Source organism: Diadema antillarum, unplaced genomic scaffold (genome assembly GCF_040938485.1).
Source record: "Diadema antillarum isolate AM-2024a unplaced genomic scaffold, OU_Dant_1.0 scf00000007, whole genome shotgun sequence".
NCBI lineage: Eukaryota > Metazoa > Echinodermata > Echinoidea > Diadematoida > Diadematidae > Diadema > Diadema antillarum.
This window is the reverse complement of record NW_027270896.1, coordinates 449,547-465,760: the sequence shown is the minus strand read 5'-3', so window position 1 is coordinate 465,760 and position 16,214 is coordinate 449,547. Positions and strand designations below refer to the sequence as shown.

At 37.1% G+C, this 16,214-nt stretch overlaps 1 long non-coding RNA gene across 1 annotated transcript in view; it reads right to left on the bottom strand.

Moving 5' to 3' along the window:
- The window catches only part of LOC139717406 (uncharacterized), a 36,068-nt gene extending 20,825 nt beyond the window's left edge, over window positions 1–15,243 (bottom strand). The window contains exons 1-3 of the long non-coding RNA XR_011709967.1: window positions 15,138–15,243; window positions 12,839–12,924; window positions 9,638–9,723 (exon numbers count right to left, since the gene is read on the bottom strand). This is a non-coding gene — a long non-coding RNA (uncharacterized lncRNA). The remainder of the gene's footprint in view (window positions 1–9,637; window positions 9,724–12,838; window positions 12,925–15,137) is intronic.
- Between the last annotated feature and the right edge of the window lie 971 nt (window positions 15,244–16,214).

The window sequence follows — 16,214 nt, the reverse complement described above, 5'->3', positions numbered from 1 at the left end:
ATGTTTGCTTTTGCCAGCATTTTCTTCTTTTTTTTTCTGGAAACTTAATAGTCAAGTTTCCACCTCAAGGCAAATGCACAAACAGATATTTCTTCTCTTGCACTTAAATGTGTGGTGTACATGTAGTTAACATGGCGCATCTTGTATTATGGTACGTAAGGCATGCACTCATTACTGTTTGAAACTTAACGCTGATGTTGCTCAAAGTGAGAGGGGATTCTAGGGTTTAAAAAAAATTGTTCATACAGTGTGTATTTGTTGATTACTTTATTCTATTCATGCAGGGACATTATACAATACATGATAAATATGAACATGAAGATTTTTTTTTAATCTTAGAATTCTTTCGTTGCAAAGTCCGATTTCTTGGTATCTGGAATGTATATGCAAGCCGTGATATATCAGTGTAAAGGAAAAGAAAAACAGTTGAATTACTTCAAGCAAGGAATAAACCAATAATGCTCTTTTGACCAAAAAAGCATTTATTTTTCTTCTTCACAGAGAAATATTAAAAGTGCTACACTTTTCATTTAAATCAATTGATGATGGAGACCTTTTTTTTTTAATTTATGGCCCTAACAATGCCTTGAAGGAGAAGGAGTAAAATAAAGAAAAGAAGAAGAAATATATCACAATAGATTTCATACATATTTATGCATATTTATGAGTTGATAAGTGTGTTTTCCCCATGACCTGAAATATATTTTGATATTTTTTTTTCAAGCACAAAAATATCCATGTTTTGTGTAGTACGGTACTGCAAGGTACAGCATATTATGGGTGGAGCATTCTAGATATAGAAACTTTCCTGTTCATTAAATGAAACAAACAAACAAACAAAAAACCCTTAGTCATGTCAATATACATGTATTTATACTTGGAACTGCTTAATCTATTAATGGCTCTGTGTAATCATAAATGTTGAATTAGAATTCAATCTTCAGACAAATGTCGAGAAATATCCTCTTGTGCATTTACTTTATTTTTGCCCAACTGTGCTATGCCATGGGGGGGGGGGGGGGGGGGGGGTTGCCCCCTAAGGGCCCAACCCATTTGTGTCTTTAGATTTTGTTTTAATTTGTTGCTAAGTAGTTGCCTGGGATTGTTGGTATATTGCAGCAGTATAATAACCTGTTAAATAAATTAGTTCTCTGTAAACCCCATGGCAAAGTATGTGTAACGTCAGTTACGTAACGTCAGTTACTGACATGTTTACCTTTAAGTTTTCATAGAACACGAGGAAAATGGACTAATGTTTCATTTCATTTGTGTATTCATGACTGATGAACCAAGGTATGACTCCATATCAAACAAATCATTCTGAATGGTCAGAATTATGAAAAATCACAAAGCTATTCCCAATCATGATTTTGCACGTGTAAACCCTATGGCAAATGTAAGCGTAACGTCAGTTACGTAACGTCAGTTACCGTCATGCCTTCACTGAAAATCTCTGTTAAAGTGTATACAAACTGAGCCAAATTGTCGAGAAAATACCAAGCTTTGCTTTGATTGTAAATTCTATGACAAATCTATAATTGCTTTTCTTTCAAATGCCCTGTAGCTACAATGTACATTTCTGTAAATGCATGACTTTTGCACAAAAAGCAGTGACAGAGACTTAGAATTTGCACACAAATTGAGTATGAAACACTGCTAGTTAGTCAATCACCGCATTAAATGCAAGTTATAGACAAAAGGAACGGAATCGTGAGAAACGCTTTCATTCGCATGTGTCACATTTAAATTTTGAGTACAATTTATGTTAAAATGGTGACATCTTAATACATAAAATCTTTGTGTGTTAAAGATGTATGCATGATTTTGAAATGGAAGAGTGGTGACATTGTACAAGAAGATTTCAAATAATTGTTTGTGTGTGTATACATACTTGTAAAGTGTGAAAGTTATGACATTCTAATACCAGGTACACAAAAACCTCATACCAGCTTTAATACATGGTTTTGAAATATGTTATCAGAGCGGTGATATGCAGATTGGAAATAATTGTGTGTGTTTGTGGTATGTGCCTTCCATCTCTTAAAGTGATGACACTACAAAGTAACTTTATAAATTTATGTCTAACAGGTGCATTTATGTATGCATTGTATGTTTTGACATGTACAAAGAGTGGTGACATTTTTCAAGAAAATGTAAATAATGGTTTGGGTGTGTGTATAACTACCTTTAAACTGTTAAAGTGGTGACATCTTAATACAGAAAAACTTTGTGTGTTTATGTGTGCATGGTTTTGAAATGTAAGAGTGGTGACATTGTACAAGAAGATTGCGTATAAATGGTGTGTGTGTGTACATCTTGTACGTACATGTAAATTGTCAAAGTGATGACATTCTGATAGAAACTTCATATGTTTTGTGTTTAAAAGACAAGTTCACCTTCATATGTATGTGGATTGAGTGAATGCCACAATATCAATAGAACACATAAGAGAAAGTTTGGGGAAAATCGGACAATCTGTTCAAAAGTTATGAATTTTTAAAGTATCTGCACAGTCACTGCTGGATGAGAAGACTACTACAGTGTATGATGTCATATGTGTACAACGATATAAAGAAAATAAAAAGAGAATTTCACAAAAACTTCACTTTTTGAATAAAGTGCACATTTCTTAGACATGTTACTGACATATGTTAAGGGTAGTATTATTCCCCCTGCCTTCTGAAAAAGAGAAGTCAAGTGTTCTTTTGTTATGCGAGAAAAGTGAAAATATGTTGAATTTTCTTTATTCTTTCTTGATATCGTTGTACTCATGCGACATCACAAGCTACATTGTATACTAAGTAGTCTTCTCATCCAGCCTTGAGTGAGGAGAAACTTCAAAAATTCATAACTTTTGAACGGGTTGTCCATTTCTCCTCAAACTCTCACTGATGTGTTCTACTAATATTGCTCCATGCACTCAACCAACATGTCTATGAAGGTGAACTTGTCTTTTAAGCAAATGCATGGTTTTGAAATGTAAGAGTGGTAATGTGGGGATTGGAAATGATGGTGAGTGTTTGTGGTATTTATACTTATGTATTCTTGCTAACTCTAAATATGTGATGATTTTCTTATACATAGAAGCTTTATATTTATAAATTCTTGTTTTGTATGCATGGTTTTGAACGGAAAGAGGGGTGACTTTACACTACACACACCATTATCAGGAATCTCCTTGTACAATGTCACCACTCTTACATTTCAAAACCATGCATGCATAAATACATTTAGATGAATATGTCACCACTTTAACAGTTTAATTCTATATATTATAGACACATTCACACACACACACACACACACACACACCACACCATAAGTTGGAATCTTCTTGTACAATGTCACCACTCTTGTATGCCAAATCCATGCATACATAAACACACAAATATCTGTGAGTCTCTGTTTTAGATTATATTAATAATGCACATCCACACACCATTATTTGCAATCTCCTTTTACAATGTCACCACTCTTTAATATTTCAAGACCATGCATACATAAACACATAAACATAAAGATTTATGTATAATATAGATTAATGTATTACAATGTCACCACTTAATGTATGATATAGATTAATGTAACAATGTCACCACTTGAACAGTTTATTTCTATACATGATACACACACACACCATGCATATGCTTTTAAAAAACACAAAAACATGAAGTTTCTATCAGAATGTCATCACTTCAACACTTAACATGTATAACAAACACACACCATTATATGCAATCTTCTTGTACAATGTCACCACTCCTACATTTCAAAACCATGCATCATAAACACACAAAGTTTTTATGTATTAAGATGTCACCACTTTAACAGTTTAAAAGTATACACACACCATTACTAGGAATCTTCTCGTACAATGTCACCACTCTTACATTTCAAAACCATGCATGCTTTTACACATTTAGATTTATGTATAAATGTCACCTCCTTAACAGTTTAATAGACACACACACACACACACACCATAAGTTGCAATCTTCTTGTACAATGTCACCACTCTTGTATGCCCAAACCATGCATACATAAACACACAAACATCTATAGTCTCTGTTTTAGATTGTATTATTAATAATACACATATATATCCACACTATTATTTGTATTCTCCTTTTACAATGTCACCACTCTTATTTCAAGACCATGCATACATTTAAACACATACAATTTTTATGCATCAAATGTCACCGCTTTAACAGTTTAAAAGTATAATACACAAACACACACCATTATTAGGAATATCCTTGTACAATGTCACCATTCTGATACATTTCAAAACCATGCATACATAAACACATAAACATAGAGATTAATTAATGTATAAAGATAAATGTATTACAATGTCACCACTTCATCAGTTTAATTCTATTTATACACTCACACACACACACACACAAACACACACCATAAGTTGCAATCTTCTTGTACAATGTCACCACTCTTCATATGTCAAAACCATGCATACATGAACACATAAACATAAGATTAATGTGTAATATAGGTTAAAGTATTACAATGTCACCACTTCAACAGTTTAATTCTATACATTCACACACACACCATGCACATGCTTAAACACAAAAACATGAAGTTTCTATCAGAATGTCATCACTTCAACACTTTACATGTATAACAAACACACACCATTATATGCAATCTTCTTGTACAATGTCACCACTCTTAAATTTCAAAACCATGCATCATAAACACACAAAGTTTTTATGTATTAAGATGTCACCACTTTAACAGTTTAAAAGTATATACAGATACACACACCATTGTTAGGAATCTCCTTGTACAATGTCACCACTCTTACATTTCAAAACCATGCATACATAAACACTTAAAACATAAAGATTACTTGTATAAAGATAAATGTACTTATGTCCCCATTTTATCAGTTATGTATATACACACACACAAACACCCACTATAAGTTGCAATCGTCTTGTACAATGTCACCACTCATTATATGTCAAAACCATGCATACATGAACACATAAACATAAAGATTAATGTTATAATATAGATTAGTAATGTATTACAATGTCACCACTTAACAACATATATATACACACACACACACACCATGCACATGCTTAAACACAAAAACATGAAGTTTCTATCAGAGTGTCATCACTTCAACACTTTAACAAACACAGACCATTATATGCAATCTTCTTGTACATTGTCACCACTCTTCCATTTCAAAACCATGCATCATAAACACACAAAGTTTTTATGTATTAAGATGTCACCACTTTAACAGTTTAAAAATACTCTTACATCACTGGCGTAGCCAGGAGGGGGGGGGGGGGGGCGGTGGGGGCGATCGCCCCCCCTAAGATTTGGACCGGGGATTTGGGAGGCGGAAAAAAAAAATGCGTGTATACTGTAGCTTTATGCATGCACATGAAGCGGGTCTCCTTTGCAACCTTTCATCAAATAAGATATTTTTTGAATATTTCACTCAAAGTGTGCACCAGATCGTTGAATTTCAATTCAAAATATGCAAAATGTCTCGTGCTTGGGAGGGGGATACCCCCTCCCAAACCCTCCCCCTCTGTGCCTCTTTCCCTAGCTTAGTACACTTTTTAGATTTACAAAAAATTATGAATAATTTTGAGTGCACAAGACTTATCACTTATATTCCAAAAACTCAAGGTTCCCTCATGTATAAGGGGAATTTCCCCTTTTAATCGACTTTTTCCTCCCTCAGCCCCCCCCCCCTAATCAGTTTTGTGTGTGTGTGTGTGTGTGATTTCCCAAATGTTGATTCCATCAAAAATGCGTAGATGAGATATCTCAATTTCAACCTTAAAAAGGTAAAAGCTCGATCGGAAGGGAAGGGTGGGGATAACACTCGCCCACGCCTTCTCCCTGCTCCCCCGCCCCTCCCCCCTTCCACCATGCATAAGAAGTATAGACTGTGGCTATATACCCAGATCGCTTTATTTCAATTCTAAAAACGCAAAAGCTCCGCGAGCGGGAGGAGGAATCCCCCTTCCTCTATATACCTCACTAGACTTTATACATACACACAGATGGTGCACATTCGGAATAAGAGCTAATTTCCGTGATTTTATCACTTCGATGAAAAAGTATTGCACCAAAAATTTGCAACAGATCGCTGAATTTCAGGTCTGAAAACGCAAAATCACCTTCGTGTGGGAGGGGATATGCCGGCCCTATGAGTTCTACACCCTCGTGTGCATGCTTTTTCTGTTTGACTGCTGAACAGACCGTGTTCATGATATTCAGTGAAAAGAATTGATACAAGAAGTGTATTCAAATTATACCATTATATAGGCAAATTGTTCAATGATAGTCTACATCAAAATATACTGCAACCTTAAACAAGTGGGACTTTTTCATCACGTTAAAACACGCAAAAAACATGTATCAAATTGCACCATTTGCAACATCAAAATGCAAAAAGTTCTCACCGTGGGAGGGGGGACACCCCCTCCCCTCCCCCCTCGCTCGCTCTGCTCGCTAGGGTTCAGTCGCGTTCATGATATTCAGTGAAAAGAATCGATACAAGAAGTGTATTCAAATTATACCATTATATAGGCAAATTGTTCAATGATAGTCTACATCAAAATATACTGCAACCTTAAACAAGTGGGACTGTTTCACGTCGATAAAACGCGCAAAAACATGCATCTAATTGCACCATTTGCAACATCACAATGCAAAAAGTTCTTACCGTGGGAGGGGGACACCCCCTCCCACACCCTCCCCTCCCCCCTCGCTTGCTCCGCTTGCTCGGGTTCAGTCGCGTTCATGATATTCAGTGAAAAGAAGTAATACAAGAAGTGTATTTAAAATCATACCATATTATAGGCAAATTATTCAATGATAATCTACATTAAAATATACTGCAACTTTAAACAAGTGGGACTGTTTTGACTCGTTAAAACGCGCAAAAACATGCATCAAATTGCACCATTTGCAACATCAAAATGCAAAAAGTTCTCACCGTGGAGGGGCACACCCCCCTCCCACACCCTCCCCTCCCCCTTCACTCGCTCCGCTCTCTCGGGTTCAGTCGCGTTCATGATATTCAGTGAAAAGAGTTAATACAAGAAGTGTATTTATCTTATAGCATTTTAAAGGCAAATTGTTCAATAATAATCTACATCAAAATAAACTGCTACCTTAAACAAGTGGGACTGTTTCACGTCGATATAACGCGCAAAAACATGCATCAAATTGCACCATTTACAACATCAAAATGCAAAAAGTTCTCACCGTGGGAGGGGGACACCCCCCTCCCACACCCTCCCCTCCCCCCTCGCTCTCTCCGCTCTCTCGGGTTCAGTCGCGTTCATGATATTCAGTGAAAAGAGTTAATACAAGAAGTGTATTTAACTTATAGCATTTTAAAGGCAAATTGTTCAATAATAATCTACATCAAAATAAACTGCTACCTTAAACAAGTGGGACTGTTTCACGTTGATATAACGCGCAAAAACATGCATCAAATTGCACCATTTACAACATCAAAATGCAAAAAGTTCTTACCGAGGGAGGGGGGACACCCCCCTCCCACACCCTCCCCCCCTCGCTCGCTCCGCTCGCTCGAGCTCGGTTGCTTCGCTCCCTCGCAGACTAACCGCCCCCCCTAAGATGAAATCCTGGCTACGCCGTTCTCTTACATTTCAAAAACATGCATACATAAACACATAAACATAAAGATTAATGCATTTAGAAATAAAATGTCACCACTTTAACAGTTTAATTCTTTATATTATAGACACACACACACACACATGTATACACACCATAAGTTGTTATCTTCTTGTACAATGTCACCACTCTTGTATGCCAAAACCATGCATACATAAACACACAAACATCTATAGTCTCTGTTTGAGAATGTCATCACTTGCACAGTTTAAAAGTATATAATATGCACGCACCCACACAATATATATCTTCTTGTACAATATCACCACTCTTACATTTTAAAACCATGCATACAAAAACACCAACATTTGTAAAATGTCAATGTATTGTTATCACTTTAAGAGTTAGAAAGATATGATATTCAAATGCACACCATTATTTGCAATCTTCAAGTCACCACTCTTTCTGTTCAAAACCATGCATACAAAACAAGCATTTATAGAGCTTCTTTGTATTTATAAGAAAATCATCTTATTTCGAGTTAGCAAGTATACATATTCACTACCACAAACACTCACCATTATTTCCAATCTGCACATCACCACTCTTACATTTCAAAACCATGCATATGCTTAAACACAAAAACATTAAGTTTCTATCAGAATGTCATCGCTTCAACACTTTACATACACACACCATTTATATATGTAATCTTCTTGTACAATGTCACCACTCTTACATTTCAAAACCATGCAAACAATGTACATAAACACTCACAGTTTGCTATAAAAATGTCACCCCTTTCACAGTTACAAATATATACACACATCATTAGATGCAATCTTCTTGTACAATGTCACCACTCTCACATTTCAAAACCATGCATAAAAATGTATGCACAAATACATACACGTATATAGATGAAGTTTCTTTGATCAGAATATACATTCAAACAATTTTGTTCTAGCAGAAAGGTATGTGCATTTTTTACGCACAATGTGAATGGTAAAATTGTTGCCATAACATCACACTTTCATCACATAAAAATATATTTTCCTGTGCAAAGAGCAAAAGAAGTCGCTTCTTTATATTTTAAACACAAAAAAGTAACCCCCAATAAAAATGACATACCTTTTTAATGAAAAATTGTTGAGTGAAATAACCGAGCAGAAGTGTTTCCATACTTGACTAGTTTTTCAATTAAAATGAGATTGTTCTGTTTAGTCATGCATGAGTTAGAACACATTAAATGCAAAAATGTCACATTTCAGAAATCGAAAGAGTATTTTTTGTTTTGTTTTTAAGGGCACAAGTGTAAGTTGTGTGCTCATTCATGTAACACTCAATTTCACACAGAAGTTAGTAAATACTAGTAGGTATAGAAACAATCCTGCCAAGTTTTTTTGTTGTTTTTTTTTACAACAATGTTTCATTAAAACCTGATGCCATTTTCCTCAGGGTTGACGGGAGTTATTTTTTATTTTTTTTTGTTGTGTTGATATTGCATCTTCTTTAAAGAGCACACAATTCTGTTCAGATGGTACAAACAATGGGAATCCTGTGAGACCTGAGACAATAATGGCAGATTTGTGAGCCGGCTCATCTTCAATGTACATTATGTAGCTTGTAGCTTCCATTTATAAGTGCAACCATTCTTTGTTTTTTGTTTTGCGCACTTGACGAAAAAGTTACAAGGGTGTATTCCATGGCAACCATTTACCATTGAGAGTGCGCAAAAGAAAACTGCGCATCTATTACATTTTGCTAGATAAAAATCACTGAAATATTTTTAGAGATAATGAATAAAGGCTAGGGGGAACTTACTTCTTTGAGGAGAGTACAGAAAGATTTCATATTATGTAAACAGTATGTTATTACATAGGGTATAGAACATATGTATTTGTACTCACTTTCTCCACTTCCTACATATTGTATGAAATCACAAAACTAATACAATTTGACTTATCTAGAAGGAATACTGATTGCTTACTGTGTCTTTCGTCTAATCAGGTGCCTCGTCATCAATGTCTATGTGTGAAGATGCCTGTCCCTCTCTTCTGTGACAGTATCCATGGGCTGTACGACAATTGGATAAATTATATGACAAAGTTTCGACAGGTCATCATTGGTTTTGAGAGCTAGCATAATGTGCAATGCTTAAGCCTACGCAAAACAACAACAACAAAACAAACAATGTCAGTACCCACTGGACCGACAAGAAAATTGAGCATACATTATTACCTTTTGCTATTGCTAGCTAAAAATCACCATTTGATATTTGTAGAGATATATCATAAATAAAGGCTGGGGGGAGAGAACTTACTTCTTTGAGGAGTGTATACACAATACAAAAAGATTTGACATTTACTTGAACAGTAAGTATATTATTACATAGGGTATAGTACTAACTACACGCAACCGCACGTCTACCCTCTTGTAGATGTTGTCATTTTCAGCGGTGGGTGTACGTTTCCTTTATGAATATCTTTATTCATTGTAGAAAACTGAAATATTTAGATAAGGAATCCCCATAGTTTATGATAGTCATTCAATAATCAGTATGCGTTTTTTTTTTTATTACGTCAAAAACCCACCGAAATCCGTAATTAAAATCAGGTCTGTAAGCATCCGTATTGCTGCACTCCTCATCTTCTGCGTGTTATTTGAATGGCAATCACTCTCGTATACTACAACGTAGCGAGTCAGAAAAGTTCATATGACCTAGTCGAGGCGGAAGTGATGACCTTGTCGGAGCGAAGGGATGCAGCAAAGGTCAGATCATGAGAGCAGCACACGCTGAAATACATGTACGTAGCAGACAACAAGCTTTACGTAACACACAAAACGCAAGGGCGTACGTAAAATGTTACCACGGTGCTTCCGGTTGAGAGTTCGTGGTAGTTTGTTGATTTTGTGAATCATCGCACAATCTACTCCGAAAAATTCAACAATAAGGTCTGGATACCAACAAAACACCAAATTCAACTCAATCATCAGCAAAATATGATGTAGGTGAGTGGTAAAAATTATCTTACTGTTAAAATCAAACAAAATAAAAGACATTTTATGTGATTTTGCCGTCAAAAGCGACGATCGTTTACAACATTAATAAACACTATATGTCAGACTGCTGTGCGAAGCACAGCGGTTTGGTTAGGCTAGATAGTACATGTATTTGTACTCAGTTTCTCCATTTCCTACTGGTACAAACTGTATTAAATTACATGTTGTGCATAATTACGCAATGTCACCACTCTTACAATTTAAAGTTACATGTACATGCATATTATGCTTAGACATACAAACATGTACATGAAGTTTCTATGTATTAGAATGGCATCACTCGTTCTCTATCATTGTTTTTTCCCCAACGCTTAGAAATATGATATTAAGTGCTTTATAAACGTTATGTATTATTATTATTATTATTATTATCATTATTTAACAGATCACAAGTATAAATACACACACACTTGCTTTTTGCAATCTTCTTGTCATTGTAACCACTCGTGCACTCTTACATTTCAAAGCCATTAATTATGCCTACTTATAAACAGCTGTGGAGTGTGGTTCTTTGCTAGTGGAAGAAGATAAGGAGAAGGATAAAAAGGAGAATGAATAGTACACTATACCCATAACAAACCAGAACAGGAAGGAGGATTAGTAGCTGTAGCACCCGAGTGCAAAGAAAGCTGATGAAAAGACAGATGGTTGGAATGAACAGGAGAGAAATTGAAGACTAAGGTAACAGAACATGAAAAGCATGACAATGGTGTAACTGTTAGAGGAGGAAGGGAACAAAGGAGAATTAATGGTGAAACAGATGATGGAACTAGAACTAGAAAAGGATAGCATGAAGAAGGGGAAGAAAATGGTTAATGGCTGACTACGGTATTATCATTATTGTTATTATTTCATTCATAAAAATTTGTGCATGATAGCAGAACAGAACACTTTGTTCATATCACTGCAAAATGCGTCAGAATTCTAGCCTGCTCTACGCTAGGCACTTTCTTCTGTAGAACCAGTATACGGCAGCATTTCTACGTGATCTGGTGTCTGGTGATTTGCACATTTTTGGTGCGGTGAGCTGAGAGGCGGCGTGCAAGAAGAGGCCAGGTAGGCCATTGAGGAGTGGTCACCTACTACAATTTGTTATGTATGGGACTGAAGACTGGTTTGTCAGCTTGTCGCGCACAAGTTTGCAGGATTCAATCTCCCCAAACTTCCCAAACAGAGACTTCATCTCATCCTGGGCCATGTTCTGTGGCAAGTAGTTGACGATAAGATTCGTCTTGCTGTCTTCGTCAGGAACGTTTGTCACTACCGGCTTCATGATCCCACCATTTTGCATCGCAGGATCGACAACCGTCTAGTTCTGCCGTCGCGACGTTACGTTATCATCTCTCTCTTTGCTCTCTCACGCGGAGTTGGAGGTTAATGTAGACTCGATCCCTCAACGCTGACCGACCGAATACTCCTCCACGTTTGCCCCATCAGTGTATGGTCGAGGATATTTGCTTCGAAGTCAAAAGGATTTATTCTCTTCCTTCCATCGCTAATGACCCATCCAGCTACAGAGGAATCTCGCTGACCCCAACACTGTCTAAGCTTCTGGAAACAACTCTGAAGCCGAAGATAGAAGACTCTTTAACAGGAGTCAGTATCCCAGACGAACTCCAGTTTGGATTCCAAGCGACCAGATCCTGTGTGCTTACATCAATCACCCTTCAGCTGATCCTAGAACTCAACTCTGTCCGAAAAAAACCAACATACCTAGCCCTCCTAGATGTAGCCAAAGCCTTTGACTGAGTATGGCATTCTGGCTTATTCCAGAAGCTCTCCACCACACCAATCCCATCTGAAGTCCAACGCACTCTTGCCGAAATGTACAAAGGAGCAGCTAGTCGGGTCCTGTGGAAAGGTGAAGTCAGCTCCACTTTCCCACTCCAGAAAGGAGTTCGACAAGGAGGAATCCTCCCCCCCCCCCCCTTGTATACAACATCTTCATAGATGGGCTCATAAGGGTGCTGAGAGGAGAGTACAGAAAGATTTCATATTACGTAAACAGTATGTTATTACATAGGGTATAGAACATATATGTACTCACTTTCTCCACTTCCTACATATTGTATGAAATCATAAAAACTAATACAATTTGACTTATCTAGAAGGAATACTGATTGCTTACTGTGTCTTTCGTCTAATCAGGTGCCTCGTCATCAATGTCTATGTGTGAAGATGCCTGTCCCTCTCTTCTGTGACAGTATCCATGGGCTGTACGACAATTGGATAAATTATATGACAAAGTTTCAACAGGTCATCATTGGTTTTGAGAGCTAGCATAATGTGCAATGCTTTAGCCTACGCAAAACAACAACAACAAAACAAACAATGTCAGTACCCACTGGACCGACAAGAAAATTGAGCATGTATTACCTTTTGCTATTGCTAGCTAAAAATCACCATTTGATATAAATTTGTAGAGATATATCATAAATAAAGGCTGGGGGGAGAAAACTTACTTCTTTGAGGAGTGTATACACAATACAAAAAGATTTGACATTTACTTGAACAGTACCCGGTAAGTATATTATTACATAGGGTATAGTACTAACTACACGCAACCGCACGTCTACCCTCTTGTAGATGTTGTCATTTTCAGCGGTGGGTGTACGTTTCCTTTATGAATATCTTTATTCATTGTAGAAAACTGAAATATTTAGATAAGGAATCCCCATAGTTTATGATAGTCATTCAATAATCAGTATGCGTTTTTTTTTTTATTACGTCAAAAACCCACCGAAATCTGTGATTAAAATCAGGTCTGTAAGCATCCGTATTGCTGCACTCCTCATCTTCTGCGTGTTATTTGAATGGCAATCACTCTCGTATACTACAACGTAGCGAGTCAGAAAAGTTCATATGACCTAGTCGAGGCGGAAGTGATGACCTTGTCGGAGCGAAGGGATGCAGCAAAGGTCAGATCATGAGAGCAGCACATGCTGAAATACATGTACGTAGCAGACAACAAGCTTTACGTAACACACAAAACGCAAGGGCGTACGTAAAATGTTACCACGGTGCTTCCGGTTGAGAGTTCGTGGTAGTTCGTTGATTTTGTGAATCATCGCACAATCTACTCCGAAAAATTCAACAATAAGGTCTGGATACCAACAAAACACCAAATTCAACTCAATCATCAGCAAAATATGATGTAGGTGAGTGGTAAAAATTATCTTACTGTTAAAATCAAACAAAATAAAAGACATTTTATGTGATTTTGCCGTCAAAAGCGACGATCGTTTACAACATTAATAAACACTATATGTCAGACTGCTGTACGAAGCACAGCGGTCTGGTTAGGCTAGATAGTACATGTATTTGTACTCAGTTTCTCCATTTCCTACTGGTACATACTGTATTAAATCACATGTTGTGCATAATTATGCAATGTCACCATCCTTACAATTCAAAGTTACATGTATGCACATTATGCTTAGACATACAAACATGTACATGAAGTTTCTATGTATTAGAATGGCATCACTCGTTCTCTATCATTGTTTTTTCCCCAACGCTTAGAAATATGATATTAAGTGCTTTATAAACGTTATGTATTATTATTATTATTATTATTATCATTTAACAGATCACAAGTACAAATACACACACACTTGCTTTTTGCAATCTTCTTGTCATTGTAACCACTCGTGCACTCTTACATTTCAAAGCCATTAATTATGCCTACTTATAAACAGCTGTGGAGTGTGGTACTTTGCTAGTGGAAGAAGATAAGGAGAAGGATAAAAAGGAGAATGAATAGTACACTATACCCATAACAAACCAGAACAGGAAGGAGGATTAGTAGCTGTAGCACCCGAGTGCAAAGAAAGCTGCTGAAAAGACAGATGGTCGGAATGAACAGGGGAGAAATTGAAGACTAAGGTAACAGAACATGAAAAGCATGACAATGATGTAACTGTTAGAGGAGGAAGGGAACAAAGAAGAATTAATGGTGAAACAGATGATGGAACTAGAACTAGAAAAGGATAGCATGAAGAAGGGGAAGAAAATGGTTAATGGCTGACTACGGTATTATCATTATTGTTATTTCATTCATAAAAATTTGTGCATGATAGCAGAACAGAACACTTCGTTCATATCACTGCAAAATGCGTCAGAATTCTAGCCTGCTCTACGCTAGGCACTTTCTTCTGTAGAACCAGTATACGGCAGCATTTCTACGTGATCTGGTGTCTGGTGATTCGCACATTTTTGGTGCGGTGAGCTGAGAGGCGGTGTGCAAGAAGAGGCCAGGTAGGCCATTGAGGAGTGGTCACAGAGGCCTACTACAATTTGTTATGTATGGGACTGAAGATTTGCCGTCGTTGCTACAATACGGACACGCAGTGGTGTTGCCTATTTCACGAGTATCTTACCTTTAAAAAATAAAATTTAGGCCTATCCAGTAGTCATCACTAACTTACCTTTTCCTTCCGAAGACACAGCAGATGAACAATGTCTCGTGCGAGTTGAGAGAGACGTCTACGTCTAGCTAGCTTCACACCTCCCCAGCAGTCAATTTTCTTCGTCATGTTAGCTACTAGCGATCGCCGGGTCGCCCAGCGATATTTGCGAGATGACGTCACGCGGCGTACGCGTACGCGTAGGTAGAGCTCCACATAACTGGTGACATCTCCGACAGAAAATTTATGGGGATTCCCCGGGTGTAAGTGAGAGATGGCGCTGTTCAATTTTTCTCCTCTGTCGGGGTATTTGCTTGTTCCTATCCAATTGATGACTATGCTCAGAAAACAGTATAATTTGAAAATTGACTCTATAGGGGGTTCCTCTTCGTAAATTTATGCTCAGTTACAACCGATGACGTCACCAGTTGTCTGTGTGTCACCAGTTTGAAGGTGTGTATCTATATGCATGTCATCGGTTGTAATGGGTGCACAAGTGCACACACACAAACACACACACACACACACACACACACACACACACACACACGAAGTGACTTATTCCTAGACAAAGATCAGTGATGTTTGACCTATTTAAAGGATTAAAATGTAATCGGCACATTAAGACATCAAGGAGTAGACACACAGACGCACACGCCCACGCACACACACACAGAGAAATGATAGTAAAAGAGAATTTCTTATTTTTCTGAGGGGGAGCGAATTTGATGATGATTTTTTGTTTGTTTGTTTGCTTGTTTGTTTGTTTGTTTGTTTGTTTAAGAGAGGTTGTGTTTTGCAATGAATGATGGACAAAGGGTAGAAAGACAACCTCAAATAACATGAAGCCTTTCACTGCACGTCCAGGCAGGGGCATGACAAAGAGAAAAACTTGTATCCCTCACAATTATCAAAGTCTGTTTGAAGCTTCCTGCTGTTTATTGGCAAAAATCTAGCAACAACCATTGTGGTGGATGGTCAAATTCCAATCGCTAAATTATTGATTCAACCATGATTTCCATGGGACAGTTTTGAGTTTATGACATCAAAACCAAAGTTAATTTGTAGATGTGGTTAAGAAAAGTGCTACTATTATGC